This window comes from Patella vulgata, chromosome 4 (genome assembly GCF_932274485.2).
Source record: "Patella vulgata chromosome 4, xgPatVulg1.2, whole genome shotgun sequence".
NCBI lineage: Eukaryota > Metazoa > Mollusca > Gastropoda > Patellidae > Patella > Patella vulgata.
The window spans coordinates 16,266,762-16,279,486 of NC_065882.2; the positions used below are offsets into that span (position 1 = coordinate 16,266,762).

General features: G+C 37.1%; 1 protein-coding gene across 1 annotated transcript in view; it reads right to left on the bottom strand.

Moving 5' to 3' along the window:
* LOC126817827 (acetylcholinesterase) overlaps positions 1 to 12,725 on the bottom strand; it is an 81,829-nt gene that overhangs the window by 24,530 nt on the left and 44,574 nt on the right. The window lies entirely within an intron of this gene.

Genomic DNA, 12,725 nt, shown 5'->3' on the forward strand with positions numbered 1-12,725 from the left:
ACGGAAACTGAACTATTTTTGGACTAATGTTCCTTTTAGAGATTCAACAATACTGTGGTTTCGTGTGCAATGGAAGAGCAATAATATTGAGCAATATTACCCCGACAGAGATGTTTCAACATACTAGTTTTAAAAATTCCAACTCCCAAGGAATCGATAACAAGCACAGTCAAGTTTTAAAAGGGAAGATTTCGACATAATGCACCCACGCAAAGACAGCCACACTATTTTTATTATTATTTTATCAATTTTAGAAATTGGCTACAATCGCTCATATATATGGAACTAGCTGTTTACCTGCCGTTACAGGGAATTTCATAAAACCGGAAGTAGCGTCACCCCACAACAGGCTCCATTATTATTATTTTATAAATTTTAGAAATTAGCTACAATCGCTCTTATATGTGGAACTAGCTGTTTAACTGTCGTTAAAGGGATTTTCCTAAAGCCGGAAGTAGCGTCACTCCACAACAGGCTCCAGTTGCCCATACTTCAAATTCCAGCCTCAGGGCCGCCCTAGTGTAACCACAAACCCCAGACAAAAGTACAGTTACACATACAGATGATCGCGTGGTTTAACATATTAACTTCTTATATGATCGTCGAGGTGATAAAGACAAAATTAAAAGAAATGACACTATTCTCTATAATAACCACTGCCCAGTATGATATATAATGAAATTAATAAAAGAAATGTTAATGCAGACGGGTAATACCATATCTGAAATTTCATTCCCTATTTAAACGCAAAAATACCAGTCATATGAACTTTTGTTATTTGAAGATAAACATAGGCTACATGTTAAGAGATTATTTTTATCGAGATATAAATGTTTTGGCATTTGGAAAAATAGAAATTAAGTGACATAAATTCTCTCCAACAGAGCTATAATTTAGAAGATAGAATTAAATAATACCTCAGTTACAATCAAAGAAAATAGTAAAATCCTGAGATAGAAAAAACAACAGACTCTAATTAAAGTCAAAAATAAATTCTAGGCCAAGCTCATACGAGCGCGTTTTTTAAATGAAGATGGTGTCGGAATGAACCGAAACACTTTGCATGTGACGGTTCAGATAGCGCCACTGCTATCACGTGACTAATCAAAATGGCGGTCATGCGTTGACTGCTGATTCGCCGTCTTACCACTTTTTTTTATTTTTTATAGTTGAGCAAGGGTAAATAAAGATAGCGGTTAGATTACTCATAATTAAATCATATTATAAATAATACAAATCCACCGATCACAAGTAAATACACGGTCAGAGAGAATGAAGAGAGAGGGAGAGAGAGAGAGTGCGGGGGAAATGTCCACTTAACTCTAACCAGGTTATTCGGGGCTAGCCTATGGTACGTTCCATTTTCACAACTCACTTGCCCGTTGTGTGATAATTAAGAAGTGTAGAAAACCCCCAAAAGAGTTGTAATTTAATACAGGATAATAACCCAGAGCTAGAAGATAGCACTCACATCCCACATGCGATGTTTTGAAGCAACAAGTAATTCTTAGGCAGATGGCGGCGATGTGTGTAGGCGTACACTCAATTTGTAATAATACAGGATAAAATCAAATAATACTGCAATTACAATTAAAGAAAATAATAATAAAAATAAAAAACACACACAAAAAACACCAAAAAAACCCCAACAGACCCAAGTTTTTAAGTCGCGATTTTTTGAAGCAACAAGTAATTCTTAGGCAAATGACGGCGGTGTGTGGGCGAACACGCAGTTTGTAGGGACTAGTCAAAATGGCGATGCGGTGACCATGTTTTCTCCCACTATCGGACGAACGAACGCACGGGATACACTCAGTGTCGTGGGGGTGTGGTGAGGTCTTCCGTCCAGATAATTCAAAAATTTGCCTGAAACTTGTTGAAAATAATGATTGATCTGGTATTAACAAATATCTTGATTACTCCTAAATTTTCTATGCATGTATGCCGGACTGCCTGTGTAAACATGCCGACCCTGCCTCCTTCAGAGCCCACGTCAGAGGCCTCATAACTTAACTAGCACAGGGCCTCATTTGTCACAAATCCGGCACTTGATACACTAGTATAAAATGAAATGAAATGGAGTGTGATGTCTAATTGTTCTGCACCGACCGGGTTATACTGAGGACGACACTACTATAAAGCTAGCAACCCCTGCCTACTATAAACGCACTCTGTCAACTTGTGGTAACAGTAGGGCCTGGAGGTAGAAGACATGTTGGTTAATATAAAACACGCAGTTAAAACAAGTAGAAACAATAATCTTATCCTAATATACATACATACACCGTAAAATAGAAAAACTATCAAATTCAACAGCCACAATTTATTATAGTTTTGATTCTTCGCGTAGGGATCTTTGACAGGGGGAGTAACCCATGATGTTGGGTAAGTACCCTGGCATGGAATTCCGGAAATTTGCATTGACGACACACATCGCGTTATATCACTCAAGGCACTCCCTCGCCACCTAAATAGCAAGTATCGATACTTTGCGTAGGGATCTTTAACAAAGGGGTGGGGGTGTTAGGTAAGCCCCAATGCTCTTCGTTTCACGGTACTTTGGGATGGAACCTTGGACACTTGCATTGATGACATACGTCACGTTATGTCACTCGGCCTACAGCCCACAGCCCATCTACATTTAGATAGCATTTAATCATACTGACATTCTTTGAAATGAAATCATGTGTATCGCCATGTTTTTCATCACCAACATGGCTAATGAAAACACGTAGTGTGTAATAGAGAAATTTGGCCTGGAAAGCGGCAATACAGCATTCTCTTATTTCGATTTTCACCAGCCGGGAGATCGTTAACGTGCTGCATATGGTGTACACGGGGAGACATTGTCTTGTACCAATGCCAAGGGCGAAACTAAACTAGAAAATCCCAAGTAAGTTTCTCAGTCAAATACTGTTAAATCCATTTCTTAAGGCCACCTCTAGATTTGGTCAAAGGTCACGAGATGTAAACAGGGCTAGCGCTAACTCTTACTCACAATCTCATCACCAATCACGTGTCGTTACCTTATTAAAATCCTTGCGAAGACCTTGACGAAATGTGAAGGTGGCCGTAAGACGCAGACCCTGCCGTCAAATACCGGATCGAAACTAGGACTTCCTGGTTAGTCGGTCAGTCCCATACTCAACAAGCGCCCGTGGTTCAAAGAGCGATCGTGGCTCACTGACCTTCTTTGGTATTTTACAGTGTAGCAAATTAAGGTTAATTCCGTCAAGTGCCGTGGGTTAGGAAATAAGTAGCTGGTGTGATTGTAGGAGCCGGGATTATTGTGTTTTTGTCAATAATCGATCCAAATTGAAATTCTCTTAGCAACAAAACATATAAGCAACTACGCAGAACTTTTTGAAGTTGGATGGTGACGCTCGAGATGTTTCACTCTTTGGCGTTCAGGAAGGGGCGGTACGGAGGGTATAAGACACTGCGCACCACGTGCCACGTAATACGTACGTTAGCAACATGTACACGGTACCGTGCACTATGTACTGAAAATGTCCGAGGACGGCATCATTTAAAACAGGTTACCCAATCTTAGGTGTCTCGTATCTTGTATGTTTTACATTTGGCATTCCTCAATAATTCCGGTAAATTCTCGACTATTTGATTATAAACATTTGGGATTAAACGTCAACTCAACACTAATCAGGTCATTTTGGGACTAACATATGACTATGGGTTTTATTTCAATAATTCGCTTGAGCGCAAGGGGACTTTCTGTTGATCAGGAAAAAAAACAACACTTTATTTAAATGATGAGACGTCTGATCACCAATTAGTCTCTATCGACAAGACTCTAGACATCCGGTATATGATTTAATTTCCGACTGGATGTCAATAGATACCGGTAACATATAAGGAATAAACTGTCCTACTTTAACGATACGAGGGATAATTTCACGTTGTCATTACAAAAACAGGCCAGCTTTTTGATGATTTTTCGATAAAATGATTTTCTCCAATCAACTGCCGTAAAACAATTAACATTGATCCAGTGTTTTGGCGGAAGTTGACCTCTCGTATGATGAGTATTAAGTATGGTATATTAGCCGGGCGTTATAAGAGATAATGACTGCTTGTGACGTGATGTTCAGGAATAGGTTGATATAAAACAGATTATTACCAACATGATTAACCCGATTCTAGTCAACCACAACGAAAACAAAAACAAAAACAATTTAATCATTGGGTTATTTTATGACCAGTTGATATAATTAAAACTGCCGCCGGCGCGGACAGAACACGGTTACCATAGAAATCATATGAGATCACATGATAATGTAATAATTTGGACAAAATTCGTTCCGTGTCGTTTATTTTGTCCTGATTTTTACACCACCTTGTAATTTCTCATAATCTCTAACGGAAACGTGTTCTTTCCGAGATATCTCTATGCACATAAACCGGCCACACAATAACGCAGATAAATGGGACGTTCATACCAGAGAGAGACATCAGATCCACTCTTATACGCCTTGATTTTAAAATTCACAACATTTTACCAGAAAACGTTTAAGTGATTTGAATATATAATCCAAGCGAATATGCCAGTTGTCAAAGTAGTATAACATAAAAAAAAGTTTAAATTTGTTTTCTAATTAGTTTAACTGACTAACCCGTGTATACCAATTCCGATAACTTAATTGGAGCATAAGGTCACGTGATTTGAATACCATCATCAAAGAGCATATCTAGTTGTCAAAGTAGTATAACATAAAAAAAAAGTTTAAATTTGTTTTCTAATTAGTTTAACTGACTAACCCGTGTATACCAATTCCGATAACTTAATTGGAGCATAAGGTCACGTGATTTGAATACCATCATCAACGAGCATATCCAAGATGTCAAAGTAGTACCTCATTAAAAAAGGAAAAATTGCTTTATTATTGTTCTAAATGTGCCAATCAGTCTATTAGACTTATTGCACTGACTGATTGGAGGCCCGTATATCAATAGCGACCGTTTGATTGGAGCATAAGGCCACGTGATTTGAACAACGTCATCCAATCAAATATATTCGATGTCAAAGTAGCGCAGCATAAAAAAAGGGACAAATTGTTTTATTATTGTTCTAACTGTAGTAAGTCGTCTATTAGATCTATTGTACTGGCTGATTGGAGCCTCGTATATCAATTCTGACCATTTAATTGGAGTATAAGTTCACGTGATCAGAACATCGTCATCCAAGCGAATATGTCACCGTAGTATAGTTTTTAAAAAAAACTGACCCTGGCCCGTCTTTTCGACTTAATTTCCGAGCCCGTATACCAATATCGACCACTGGATAATAAGTAATCCATGCAAACATCTCATACCGACCAGTTGATTGGGCAATAAGTGCAAGTGATCAGAACACAAACGAGTATCTCAATAAAACTAATATTTATTGTTCTAGTTGTGTTTGAGCTCCGTATACCAATTCCCACCATTCTATTGGATAATAGCTGGGTTTGATGGCCGAATGGTTAGCACGCGCGCGCTATATCATACGGTCTGTCATTGAGTCAACTGGCGGGGTTTCGATTCTCAGGTTGTACGTGACAAGGAGTAGGGTCGCCTGTCCAACCTCGTGGGTTTTCTCCGGGTCCTCCGGTTTCCTCCCACTGCTTAAGACCCCTACGCGGAAGCGAAGTATTGAAATAAAATTGAACCAAGTGTTAGTCCCGAAATGACCTAGTTCGTGTCGAGTGGACGTTAAACCCCATATCTGTGTGTGTGTGTGTGTGTGTGTGTGTCTCTCTCTCTCTATTGGATAATAAGACATACATGCGAATATCTCAGATATCTAACGGATAAACTGTCCCATTTTATTGTCCGCGAATAATTATTGATGGCTTAATTTAATTCCGATTGAATCCATGCCGGCCGATCGTCTATCGTTGGTATTTTGATTTTGTTTTCTTAATTACACGTTAACAAAATAACCTATTAGTGTGGATTAAGCCGTGGGAAAAATTTTATATTTTAGCGAAAAATGCAAATGACCCTTCGTTACTTTAATTTTCAAACTGTTTGAACTAGTCTGTTAATTTAAGACTATAATCGGAATCAGAAACGATATAATTTAAACTTCCGAATTTAAGCGACAAATTATGTTGTGGTTAAATAATTATCCGAAAATACCTTTTCTTCTGCAAAATACAGATTGGTCAAATTTTTAATAGACTGAAACAGAACCCGCGACAGAATCAGTACCATAAATAGTCTCGGTCACCTAAAACTTCCTAGTCTTCAACGTAGAATATTAATTTTGTCTGAATGATAGCGACTACACCTCAATTAACATTATATCAGCGCGCCAATGTATATCGTGTCATTCCCCGCCAATTTTTACAATCACGTTATATTTGTGCGTTTGAATCAAAGAGACTACTATTACTAGAACTGTCTGTCTCGACTATATGGGCCATCGATTATCGTATTGTTTAACACACTTAAAACATAACCCATTTTTAATCAACGTTTATCTGAGGATCTGGAGACTGTGACGCGAGAAAGAAGATGAGGCAAAGGAGTGCTTGTCTTTGCTCTTCCACGCTTCAAACCCGACATTTGAAATATCATTACTTCGCAATCAAAGAACGATGTAAACACACTTCTACTGGAATTGCTAATAAAACTGGGTCTTAGATCAAGAATTTCCAACATTTTATAACTTAGTAACCCAATTCTGTTTATCATCTGGGATGTGTAGAATCTCAAGTAGAACTTAATGAATACATTGGTTAAAGGCGATTATTTGATAGGATTTCTAAAGTTGATTGACGGGGCCTCTAGTCTGATGTCAGCCCGTTCATTTCTCTACTCTACTTTATCAATGTTCTACAGTACTCAAACAGAATACGGATAGGTTCTTTGATTCGATTTGAATGGTTAAACGTCTATCAACTAGTCACATCACAAAAAGCTACAAAACTACATTAAAAAGAAATGAAATAAATGGGGTTTAACGGCCTACTGTTCTGCTGTAAATCAAAAACTAAAATATATATATTTTAAAATGAACAGAACTAAAATGAAATAAAATGAAATGGGGTTTAACGTCCTACTGTTCTGCTCCGACTGGGCTAATGAAGAAGGGCATATTATGCAATACAGTGTGGTATGAGGGAAATTTTGTCCGGACAGCGGAACTACGGCCTACTCTTAAACCGAATTCCAACTGCCAAGGGATTTGTTATGTGCACTCCAATGTGTACACGAGATCTTGTTTTTTTTTGTCCCATTCGAACGACTCTGTCCTGCACTACTTACAAGGGGGATAACCTGAAATGAAATGGGGTTTAACTTACTACTTTTCTGCACGGACTGGGATATTGAAGACAGTCATACGCAATACAGATTGCTATGAGGGAATATTTTGTCCGGACAGCGAAGTTTCCGTCTATTCATCATCGAATTGCTGGTTAGTAAGCCATTGGGACAGCGGGGCCCTTACACTAAAATGTCATTATAGCTATGTGGGCTTCTCAAATGGATGCCACACGAAGTGGTATCGGGCGTCCTATAAAAAACAACACTATGAACTTGTAAATCTAAAACTAAAATATATACTTTAAAATGAATAGACCTCTTTATTTTGTTTGAAAAGATTTCTGCATAAATGAATGCAATGGGGTTTAACTTACTACTTTTCTGCACCTACCAGGAAAACGAAAACGGACATACGCTATACAGTGTGCTATTGGGAAGAATTTGCCCGGACGGTAATTAAATTCCAACTGTCAAGGGTTCTTTTATGTGCACGCCAACTTGTAGACGGGACCTCGGTTTTTCACCCACGACGACCTTGATTGAACACCAGCACTGAATAAAATAATTCCCTCGGTAAACATTTGCTAATTAAATAATATCATATACAACAGAAACAGCCAAGATAGATTACGAGGCAAATTCGTGCGTGTGTGTGTGTGGGGGGGGGGGGGGCACGGATACCGGCGTTTCCACTTGCTCTTCATCGAATTCCAACCGTCAAAGGATCCTTTACGTGCACGCCATTGATACAGGATGGACGGTCGAAAGAGATTTTAGTGATTACGTCCACAATTTTCAATTTATCAGATTACAATTAATTGTAACTAGAAAAAATAATTGATTGTAGATTAAATCCGATTACATAGAAAATAAGTGTAAATCGATTACTGTTTGGTCACGACTACAGATAAAAATCACCACACTTCGTGTTGAAATCCTCGATTTGTTTTGATCACCATTCCAAATATCACGATAACGCCTTCTTTTTTTTTAAAGCCCCGCATTCTTAGACATGAATGTCTTTTTTTTTTCAAGACCGGGTTATAACCCGATATTATTTCCTCATGTCGACGCTAAAGCAATAGCCCAAGGTTTGCATATATGTCGAATTCGTCGTGATACACGTTCCATTTGTCATGAATCGATTAACATTTAAAGCTGCATTATGTAAGATATAGATAAAGAGCTGGATGCTTTTGCTATAATAATTCAAAAATAGATAATAAAAATTGAATATATTGAAAATTGCAGTCAATTTACTTTACTAGATAGTCTCCATTGCCAAGTACCTTTGCTTCGATTTTTCATTTTATCGTTAAATTATTACATGGCGAATGTGTTCCAATCCATTTAATATACGCCATCCGATGGCCTAGATAGTTGATTATGGGTTTGTCATGTGATTAAATTTCTAAATGAAAAGTGATATAACATTTGAAGCTAATAAAAAGACCTACAATATGCAGATTTAGATTTTACATAATGCATCTTTAAATAAAGCTGTCTGTAGGTTACAACTAAAGATATTTACACTGACTAATAGTTCAGATGGGAAAAACAAGCTTAAATATCCTAGACTGAAGCTCTTAGAAACTGATATGATGAGTCGAATATCTGTTTATCAGAAGTTTATTATCCAAAACGTCGCAACAAAAGGAGCAGGTCTCCAATTAGGTTGTGTTTGACACAATTCCCGGGAAAATATCCTAAAAATGTTTAAACCTAGTGGCGAATACGTAGACGATTTATTTTAATTTTAAAAACAAAAATATAAATTGCTTTTAACAAAATGGTCTTTTATTTACTCGAGTCAATGGGTTAAACTTCCGGTATGCGCGAAATCGTTCGAGGGGCATTCCATTTACAATAATATAATATACAATAATATAAATGAGGTTACACACAGATTCTAATATGGAAGTGTATAAATTATTCAATACACTGAATTACAAAATTTCGAGTAAATGCATTTTCATCGTAGAAAAAGAAACAAATGAAATGAAATGAAATGGGGTCCTACTGCTTGACTCCGAACTGGGCTAATGAAGACGGGCATACGCCATACAGTGTGCTATGAGGGAAAATTTGCCCGACAGCGGCACTAAAGCCTACTCTTATATCGAATTCCAACTGCCAAGGGACGTTGGTTTTTCGTATCACCCGAATGACTAGACAGCTGTCCTTGTCAGGCCCTTCGTCAGAAAAAGAAACAGAAAAAGGGAAGTCGATGATTATCATTTGCACTTTTAGAATAACATCTACCTCTTCGCGGCTTAACCCATGTCCAAATGTATTCGAATGATTATTTAAAGGGTGTATGGCTTCGGAACCTTGAAATAGGCAAAATGGCCCTTAAACAGTTTAATGTAATATGAATGTATGTAAAGAGATTTATATTCAATTTTTGAAAAATGTATTGTAATTTCTAATCATAATCAATTATGCTAGGTGTAATACGCGAACAGTTCAAACAGAATGGTAGTAGTTTACACGTTATTTAAATTCTTATTTTGTCGTTTTTGACTCAACCTTTACTAATTACTTCCAGTTGTGTTGTCGGATGTTTTTTATTTGTTCATTACAAAATGGCACTCGAAACCATAGGGTACACGACTCGTGTACTGATTATAAAATGTTAACTGTGTCTTAAATATTGGATATTATGATCCTATAGTTTCACGACAAGATAACAACATCAATACTGATTAAATTGGACCAATATTGAATTCTAATTCGTGTTTTTAATTTCAAATATTATGGAAAATAATGAGTTAGAGACTTAGCTCCTTTAAAATTTAATTAAAAAAACAAAATAAATGGTAGAAAATATATTGGCTTAAATTCCATCGGATTAAAAAGATACCCATCACAAGGTTTTAGCCAAAATTATTGGCGGCGCTGGCCTTTCTTTAGTGCATACCGATTCATATCTTTGTAACTACTGAACGGAATTGAACCATTTTTAGACTGATAGTCCTTTTAGATACAAGGCTTTCTCGGTATTGTAGTTTACGGTGGATAACAAATTCCTCAGAAAGTCGAGATCTGACTAGAACGACTTCGCACAAGGAACTGTAAATACAAATAATTTAATTGGATCGATATTTATTTGTGATTAATATAGTATCATTAAATACAAAATTTCAAGCAAATGGCGACAGATCACCAAAGATTTCCCCATCGACATCTTTGTATCAAACGCATTTTTCTCGGCAATCTCTGAATCAATTCACTGCATTTAAACTTTGACATTAATTGGGAATATGATTATGTTGGGAATGTATGCGCCGTGGGCATGCCTCGGTGTGAGAAGTAAAGGTGCTATATAAATGTACATAATATTAATCTTGTTTCGAGTTAGCGCTCCGGTGAATTCGAACCCATCTCCTGACGCACTATTGTGAATCATCGCTCTACCACCTGAGCAATATCGCCATACATTATTCAATCCCGTTCCCAAGGAAGGAAAGCCAAATGTAAACATTGTATTGGTCTACTGGGACTTGTAGATGCTTCCGTTTAATGATGTCAGCAGGTCATTGGAACAGATGACGTAAATTTAAATCAATTCCAAGTACTAAATACCAGGCTAGCGTTCCAGACCTCATATATCTTGACATGGCAACCGGTAATATAATCTTTACTACGACTGGGTCATCGAGACAAACCCTCTCAACCTTTATTCTGGGTCATCGAGACAGAATCATCAATCTTTAACAATGATGTTACAAATATATAATTAAAGCTACATTTCGCCGTAAATACATCACCATCCCAACTACCTGGATGATATATATTGTTACCCAAACCATTATTATCTTTCCAGATACTTCATGGAAACCTTAAAGGTGTAATATGTAAGATAGCTAATTCTGTCTATTGCAGGTCTTTAATTTTTTTAGCTTCAAAAGTTTTATTTAATTCGACATTTATTCACACACCAAGCCCATATGGATGATATATATTGTTACCCAAACCATTATTATCTTTCCAGATACTTCAAGTGAAACCCTTAAAGGTGTAATATGTAAGATAGCTAATTCTGTCTATTGCAGGTCTTTAATTTTTTTAGCTTCAAAAGTTTTATCTAATTCGACATTTATTCACACACCAAGCCCATATTTTAACTCTCTAGACCATCAGATGGCCATGATAGTGAATGGGTTAACATTTAATAATATAACGATAAAATGGATAATCGAGACTTTGTTTATTGTCGTAACAATGGTAATTGACAATCGAGAATATCTTGTCAAAACCTCAATACTCATAACTCATAATTTGACTGAACTTGTCAATATATTCCTTTCTCATTATTTATTTTTTTTATTTATTTATTTATTTTTTTTTTTTTGAACGGCCATCATTTTTGTCTAAGACTTACATAATGCATTATTTAATAATCGATAAGATTTTAATGTAGTCGCCATTACGTATTATACTAGATTGGTATCAGTGTAATGACAATAATAGTTAATCGGATTTGAGCGTGCGTGGTTTCCCCTTGTCGGTGTGGCAGGGCAGATGTACGGGGATGCACTGTCAAAGAATATTGTTAAGTCGTTCGGGTGGGACGGAAAACCGAGGCCCGTGTACACAGTGCGATTAATTCACTTGCTAAAATATCGATGTTAGTTGACGCTCTGTAATTGTTTGATTTAAGATTTCATATTCAATATGATACATTCAGATCACAAGTTCGACTACGTCTAGAACAACACCGTCGGTTTCCAGCCAGCTTCGCCAAGCTGCGGCCATGGTTCCGGTGACAAGACGAAGACAACGGAAGAAGCGATAATTAGACCCTAGCACCACTTAGTAAAAATAAGGTGGAGGCGGGATAAACAGATGAGGAAACATATAGCTGATTGTGCCGATACTTTCCCTCGAATTTATGTAAAGTCGTTATATAAGCCAATTTATTTTGGTCTAATGACTTTAATTACGTTAAATTTCCGATGCGTCATTTTGGTCTGATAACTATTATTATAATATATTTTCCTTTTGGTCAGTTCCACGCTATATCTACATGCCGCGTCGAACGATCTAGGTCGTCATTTCAGTTAAATAACATAATTGCTACAATTGGAGAATTACCTGGTCTGTGTAATAGTTGACCTCAGGGCAATAAGGACCTTTCGCATCGGTACGAAAACGTACGTTATGTTCGTTTTCGTTTTCGTATCCTCTAACACGCGGTTTCGCAATCCGTCGTACGATAATAGCTAGATGGCGTTAATTGCCGCTCCATGAACTTCTCGGTCAAGGCAAATTTTTCAATCGATTTTTTGGCAGATGTACAACAAATCAAGCAGAATATTGCTTTTGAGCACATTCTACGAACTCTACACAATCAACAATATACACAAAGCCGCGATAAATGGTGGAAAATTAAATATATGAGACAAGAAACATATTCGTTCCCAAACCTACTTAAATCCAGCTCCATACGCGTA